We start from the raw sequence: 9,103 nt of genomic DNA on the forward strand, positions 1-9,103 counted from the left end.
TGATCTGCATAAAGATTACACGTTGTTAGGAAATGAACCTCGTCTTCGATACTGTTTGTATTACAGTGTTTACAAATACGATAATGTGAGGGGATTTTTGGTTTCAAGAAACGACCAAGTTCAATTTCCAGAGGGAGGGTGCCACATCTGAATTTAGCAAATATACTACGATGTTCTCTGTTGGCTAAATTAATGACATATTTGGAGGAACTTAAAGACGTTTTAAACAGTCGATATGTTCTTAACTTAATACCATTTGTTAATCCTCTGTCATCCCAGAGCTGTTCCAACAATAGTTCCTTATCCTTATTGATGAGTATATTTCTAGCATGGTCGAAGTCACAAGATAATAGATTAGTTATAACAGAAGTAATTGATTTCACATCGAATAATTTCTTAACTGAATTATCCCATGACTTACGAAATTTAGATGACCATCTTTGCACTATATTGCCCGTTTTCATCTGCCAAACTCAGCCTTTTCCAGAAACGTACTATCTCAATATTTTGCTTGGTATAGTTAGATGACCATCCCATTTCCCCAACTAACTCCCAAATTAGGTGTTTTGTTGCCTACTCCCAAGAAAAAGCGGCAAGCTCTATTTTGGATAGCGTTAATACAACTAAATTCTTTGGTGCCCCAAATAGCTGAACCATACGTTAAAATTGGTTGAACTAAGTTATTGTATAAAGTAGTGAATACATCAGGTCAGGAGTGGGAAACACAAACTTAATTATAATCAGAAATCAAAACATGCCCCATTCCCTGCAAATATTTTGGTTGGCTAAATCAAATCGACATAATTAGTAACGAACTCACACTTGTAAGCGCAGAGTAGACACAATTTATGGATTGGGGCTTCTTTAATATACTATTATCCATAAATTGTTTCTGCTTTGTCATCCGTCACTAAGCACGCAAATATGACGCATGATACTTTAGGTCATATTATGTATAGTACACCAAAAAATTGAATGATATATTTATTACATTTCCTATACGAAAATATTTAACATGCAGATACTTGACATCTATGGCGAGAGAGTTAGAGGTTATTATATGGATAACATATTGAACCAAGTAACATAAATATAATAAAGAGTTGGGAATGTATTCCCATGTACAAAGGTCTCTTGCATAACGTTAACAAACGGGGTGGTTCAGTATACATGTACTACAAATAGCGATATAACTGGCAAAGTGTCAAATTAGTAATGCTGAAAAATAACATCTATTTTTGTAAAAATAAGTATATAGGCCACAATGACCAACCACATATTCCTACGTTTGGTTTATTATGATATTTGAAAACCCAAATGTGATTAATAATAAATCTAATAATGCAGATCCGTTTATTCTTATGCTTTGGTTTATTGTACCAACAGTTGTTTCAATAAAATAAAAATCTCCTTTCTAAAAATATAACTGCGAGTTATGTACAAAACAACAAGGTTATCATTTCGTTGCCAAGGGTTTAACCAGATACGTTTGCAAGATACTGCATCTAAAATGGTGTCATTGTGGTTCGGTTGTATATGGCTTAATTCATGGTATCCATAGGGCTCATATTTGGTGAGTGAGTGAGTGAGTATGGTTTTACGCCGCTTTTAGCAATATTCCAGCAATATCACATCGGGGGACACCAGAAATGGGCTTTAAACATTGTACCCATGTCGGGAATTGAACCGGGTACTTCGGCGTGACGAGCGAACGCTTTAACCACTAGGCTACCCGACCGCCCCGGCTCATTTTGGAGCCGAGGCTTGATATGGTGTATTAAAATGAAAACTGTCGTAAAATAACATTTTTATCATATACAACAACATCAATAGCAAAATGTGCCACTTCTGTCGGGTCTCGCAAACTGGGACCCGGCAGTTCCTGAATAGCTTCAGCTGGCTGTCGGTTTAACAAAACGTCCGTATCCGTTTTTCTTTTAAATCGCTCCTCGGTAGTATTTATAGCTCCATAATTCTATTTGCAAGTGAATGCAAACATTTTCACCTTGTTTGGAAGTAGGGCTGGGATGGGTAACTCGGGTACTCGGGTTGGGTGGGTACTGAGTTGGACCCGGATACCCACAGGACTACCCGGACCCGTGCTTAGTCACGTGATTATATTGTTTAATGGCAAACATTATCTAGAACTCTATGGTTACACTATAAGTGACAAATGTTCACATTTCTTTCTGACTATGCACACATTCCTTCTGACTTCATATGTTTGCATAAAGATTAAACTTCAGGCAACTTCAGTGTATGCCTGACCAGATCATTTTATACCTGTATCTAAATACATTTTGACAGGAGTACGGTCAAACATTTCCCAATCGGACATCTCTTGAGTCCCGCAGCGGGTACCCGGGTAGGGTCGAGTAATAGGAGGGTGGGCACCCGGGTAGTGAATTTGGACTCGTCCCAGCACTATTTGGAAGACTGTCACGGGAAACCCAGACGAGCAGACGACGCATAAAGGGACGTAACTCCAATTTCTTACCACCAGGGCTGTTGTCGATCGCCCGTTCTAAATGATTGACAAGTCGTATCAGTCCGGCAGATTTGTAATGCGGGTCTGGTTATTACACCCCTCTATATGTTGGCTCTATCTCAGATGCAAAGTGCATCCTGAAACACCGGACACATGCAGTCTCTTCATATATCAATCCAGTGTTTGAGCAATACCACGATACTGATCATTGTGTCGGATTAACGAGACTGATTAATTAATGAGTGATTAGGGTTATTCGTTGCAAATTAGGTGTGTCGGAATCGGAGTGCGAGACTGTTGGATTAACGGGTCTGAATAGCACTGATTTAATCGGTTCCCATCATTAGTGTCGGATAAGGCCGATTGTCGGATTAACGAGTGTCGGATTAACGAGATTGTATGTGTGGATTTTTTTATTTTTAAAAATAATATTATTTTGCGTTTCTTTATTTTGTCTTTTATTAAGTTTTGTTTTGTGTATACAGTGTCCATTACAATTACGAACACCTAAATTACAATGGAACTCCGCTAATGCGGACCATATATAACCGGAAACCTCGCATACCGGACAATATTTATGTGAAATAAAATAAATAAAACGTAAAATGCTTATTTATCACGAGTATCGGTTGCCAAGATTGTTTTGCAATATCTTAAGGGGTGGGTGCCATGCGGTCACTGTGTTAATTAGTTACGTGAAAAATAATAATAATAATAACATTTTATTTATCTGTCACGTATGGTACACGTGATATATTGGATGAAGGCTATAGTGTTGTTATTTCAGACCCCTCTCAAACAGTAGTATCTACAAGCCAACACAGACCAATCCGAACGTAATGTTGTTTGAAGATAATTGTATGCGAATGGTACATTTCCCCTCGTGAACAAAATACGTTAGTTACTTACGCTGGAATACATATTCTGATGTGTGTATTAATCATCTTCCCGAGGCAAGGGAGTTAACTGACTATGAAAGTCCATTTTCCACCCTTGCCGAACTGGGCTGGAATTATGGAGTTATGTTTTGGCTGGACTAACGAGTCAGGGGCCTGTGAAGGGAACATACAATCGCTAAGCATAGTCCAATCAAAATCGCGTAACGATCTAGACATCCGGTTCGTAAGCTGTCGTGCAGATTTCGGTCGATTCCAGTATTTACAAAGCTTGTGTACCGCCAACTCGACGTCAACAGATATTTTCCATACATTTCCATGTTTTTAATCAAGGTGATCATATGATCCCGTTTTATTACAATATAGATCTTTATTTTCGATCTGATCGTTTTGACTGGGCGCCGCCATTTTGTTTGAAGGAAATGCAAGTGATCTGAACGGTAGAATCTGGAGGGACACGTGGCTCGTAGTAGCCACTGGTGGCGCTACGGTCGAGCACAGATATTTTTGCCTATATTCGGCAAAGATGGAAACTGGACGTTTATAGTCAGTTATCTCCCTTGCCTCGGGAAGATGCTGTTTTTTAAAACATAACTATATTTGGTCTTTGAAAGGCATTTAGAGGTGATACACATAAGGAATAAAATATATGGATGTCAACTTCTTTCTTTTTATGAGGAACACAACGTTTCGGAGTATATGCTTACTCCTTCATCAGGTAAATGAATGCTATGAGACAGAGAACATATATATATATGTACATGTGAGGACAACAACATTTATATGATAACAAAAGGTGGAAAATAACAAAGGGTAGAACAAAGGAAGCCAACAGAGGATACAGGAAAAACAACTTTGCGGACTGGCGTACTAGAGAAACCCACCAGACCGTGCCGAAGTGTACTGTCACCTGAAGCCTGTTTGTCACCGATACATAATCCAAAGTGAACGAGGTCAAAATCTGAGAACAGTCTCAAGGTTGGGTAACTGCCTACATATGGTACACTCTGCCGAGGTGTGTTATTCACGTAGATTCAAGTGGAAATTAGTCTGATATTCTGTACCGGGATCTGTTGTATGACTCAATCAGCGTGATGCTCTTAACGTCACTCAAACACGCAACCACTAACCCACCCAAACTTTTAGTCATTTAACACACAACCACTTACCCACCCCACCCAACACCCACTCACTCAAATAAACAACCCCTAACCCACCCACTCACTTAAACACACAACCACTTACCCACCCCACCCAACACCCACTCACTCAAATAAACAACCCCTAACCCGCCCACTCACTTAAACACACAACCACTAACCCACCCCACCCAACACCCACTCACTCAAATACACAACCACTAACCCACCCACTCACTTAAACACACAACCACTAACCCACCCCACCCAACACCCACTCACTCAAATAAACAACCCCTAACCCACCCACTCACTTAAACACACAACCACTAACCCACCCCACCCAACACCCACTCACTCAAATACACAACCACTAACCCACCCACTCACTTAAACACACAACCACTTACCCACCCCACCCAACACCCACTCACTCAAATAAACAACCCCTAACCGACCCACTCACTTAAACACACAACCACTTACCCACCCCACCCAACACCCACTCACTCAAATAAACAACCCCTAACCCACCCACTCACTTAATCACACAACCACTAACCCACCCCACCCAACACCCACTCACTCAAATAAACAACCCCTAACCCACCACTCATCCAGTCAGTCACTCAAACACACAGCCTCTAACCCACCAACTCACTTAAACACACAACCACTAACCCACCCCACCCAACACCCACTCACTCAAATACACAACCTCTAACCCACCACTCTTCCAGTCAGTCACTCAAACACACAACCCCTAACCCGTCCACTCACTCAAATACACAACCCCTAACCCACCCCACCCAACACACACTCACTCAAATACACAACCCCTAACCCACCACTCTTCCAGTCAGTCACTCAAACACACAGCCTCTAACCCACCCCACCCAACACCCACTCACTCAAAATACACAACCTCTAACCCACCACTCTTCCAGTCAGTCACTCAAACACACAACCCCTAACCCGTCCACTCACTCAAATACACAACCCCTAACCCACCCCACCCAACACACACTCACTCAAATACACAACCCCTAACCCACCCACTCACTCAAACACACAGCCTCTAACCCACCCCACCCAACACACACCTGTAGCAGGGCAGTGAATGATGTGATAGCCAAACACACGCTACGGGTGAGGGACGTTTATTTCGCCAATGGATCTGTCACATATTTATCTATCTAATATGTAGTATCTAGTATCTACACCCTGAAACATATTAAAGGAATGATAAGTAATATTAACAATATACATAATGCAATCATCGACATCACAGTATTACAAACCATTTTACATTACAAACACATCTTCTTCATATATTAGTTGTTACACTGTACAATGATCTGCTAACTGATGTAAGAACCAAATAGAATAATTATTTATATATTAACTAGGTGTAAAGAGATTATAAATCTCTTTCAAAATACATACATATACATGAATCTACGAGTGTGATACACTTATGTGTTACACAAATATAGAAACTGACTATACAAGTTATTATGTGCCTACCCTGTGGGTGAGACTGGGGTGTCTTCCCGACTAGCGCCGCAACTTATAATTCCGGATATCTGAATAAAACATATACTTTTATAACAATGACTAATACAACTATTTACATACACGTTAAAATATTTCTCCGGATCCCGTATAGTACAGACTGTATATTATACAGAACTGATCACAAAAGCATTTAAAACATAGCCTATTCCATAAAACAACACATACATTCTTCCTCATACATACAAGAATAAAGAGACAGAAAAGTGATATATTAGTAATTACCCAAACTTTCATTTATAAGTCTTGTTTTCCACATTTATTTAAATAGATTGTAACTGAGAATATGATAATATTAAACACGTTTAGGTAAGTTTAGTATTATAGGTTTAATATACTGCAACATTTAACTGCAATAACATACAATACAAATCTATATTAAACTAACCTGATTTGAGATAATTTCACCTGTCAACTTGTCTGTGCAGGAAATGTGTGCAGACTGAGAACATGCAGTGAGACAAAGGGTCAACTTTGAGGGTTAGCTTGGCCAATCAGTTGAGCACGTCATGGCACACACACACACACTCAAATACACAACCCCTAACCCACCACTCACCCACGCACTCACTCAAACACACAGCCTCTAACCCACCCCACCCAACACACACCCACTCAAATACACAACCCCTGACCCACCACTCATCCACTCACTCACTCAAATACACAGCCTCTAACCCACCCCACCCAACACACACCCACTCAAATACACAACCCCTAACCCACCACTCATCCACTCACTCACTCAAATACACAGCCTCTAACCCACTCCACCAAACAGCCACTCACTCAAATACACAACCTCTAACCCACCACTCACCAACTCACTCACTCAAATACACAGCCTCTAACCCACCCCACCCAACACCCACCCACTCACCCTGTCAGCCACTCAAACACACAACCCCTATCCCACCAACTCACTCAAACACTCAAACACTAACCCACTCCACCCAACACCAACTCACTCAAATACACAACCTCTAACCCACCACTCATCCAGTCAGTCACTCAAACACACAACCCCTAACCCACCCACTCAAATACACAACCTCTAACCCACTCCACCCAACAGCCACTCACTCAAATACACAACCTCTAACCCACCACTCATCCAGTCAGTCACTCAAACACTCAAACACTAACCCACTCCACCCAACACCAACTCACTCAAATACACAACCTCTAAACCACCACTCATCCAGTCAGTCACTCAAACACACAACCCCTAACCAACCCACTCAAATACACAACCTCTAACCCACTCCACCAAACAGCCACTCACTCAAATACACAACCTCTAACCCACCACTCATCCAGTCAGTCACTCAAACACTCAACCTCTAACCCACCCCACCCACCACCCACTCACTCAAATATACAACCTCTAAACCACCACTCATCCAGTCAGTCACTCAAACACACAACCACTAACCCACCCACTCAAATACACAACCTCTAACCCACTCCACCAAACAGCCACTCACTCAAATACACAACCTCTAACCCACCACTCATCCAGTCAGTCACTCAAACACTCAACCACTAACCTACCCAAACACTAACGGGATCAGGTGCCATAGTTTCCCAATTTCGTAGATGGATGCTCATGATGTCAATCACTGGATTGTCTGGTTCAGATTCTATTATTCACAGACCGCTGTCATGAAGCTGGAATATTGCCGAGTATGGCGTTAATAACAAACAAACAAACAAACAAACAAACAAACAAACAAACAAACAAACAAACAAACAAACAAACAAACACTCAACCTCTAACCCATCCACCCACTCATTCAAACACCCAACCACTAACACAATCCATCCACTCACTCAATCACTCACTCAAGTTATCAGCCACTAAAAACTTCCCTTCAGTCGTTCACTCAAACATCCCCTCACTCGCCCTCACTCGCGTGAAAAGGGACAGTACAGCTGTGACTGTGTGGTTGAAAGGTCCAAACATCGATTGATTGTTTTGTGTTTGTTCAACGCCGCACGATTACTGCAAATTACGATGGCGTGTACATTATTACGAGTATTTGGTATTGCGAACATCCATGCGAGCCGTCAGGGTACGATTACACGCTATCAATGTGCATGGACACCCGATCCATTAAGTCCCCTCTTACGAAAATCATCATCTTCCCGAGGCAAGGGAGTTAACTGACTTTAAAAGTCCAGTTTCCACCCTTGCTGAACAAGGCTGGAATTCCTGGGCTAGATCATAGCGCCACCAGTGGCTATTACGAGTTGTGTCCCTTCTAAGCCTCTCCTATGGACCAATTAGATGCCACCACGCATATTACTTGCATTTGCTTCAAACAAAATGGCGGCGCCAAGTCAAGACGATCTGGTCGATAATTATTATCCATGTTGTGATATAACGGGTCTTACATCGCGAAGTGCATCAAATAACGTGAGCAACTTGATTAAAAATATGAAAAGATCTGAAAAATAATCTGTTGACAACGAGTTGGCGATACACATGCTTTACAAATCCTGCAATCGACCGAAATCTGCATGACAGTTCACGAACCGGATTTCGATTCCGTTGCACGATTTTGACTGGACTATGTAAAAACTCGTTAGTCCAGCCAAAATGTAACTCCATAATACCAGCCTAGTTCGACAGGGTGAAAACTGGACTTTTAAAGGGAGTTAACTATCTTGCCTCGGGAAGATGGAAAATCATAGGTGCTTGGGGATCAGTTCTACCCAGAAAGCCCTATGGGAGAATGAGCGAATCACGGTACACATACTCATTTCTAGACCCCAAGAAACATGTTATTTTGTTGCAGTTACACAATCCCAACGTCAGGGTGGTCAGGAGCTGGCTTTGGGGTGGTTAAGCTCTTAAGGACGATTCATTCATTTCCTTGCTGTAGTTAAGTTTTCCCCTCTTAGCAATGAAGTTGTGTTTATTTGTAAGGTGCTGTAATTCGCTTTCAGAGTTGCGTCCCTTAGCCAGGCAGGATCAGCTGATCGTCACCATCGAACATCCA

Source organism: Haliotis rufescens, unplaced genomic scaffold, assembly GCF_023055435.1.
Source record: "Haliotis rufescens isolate VD_foot unplaced genomic scaffold, xgHalRufe1.0.p SCAF_8, whole genome shotgun sequence".
NCBI lineage: Eukaryota > Metazoa > Mollusca > Gastropoda > Lepetellida > Haliotidae > Haliotis > Haliotis rufescens.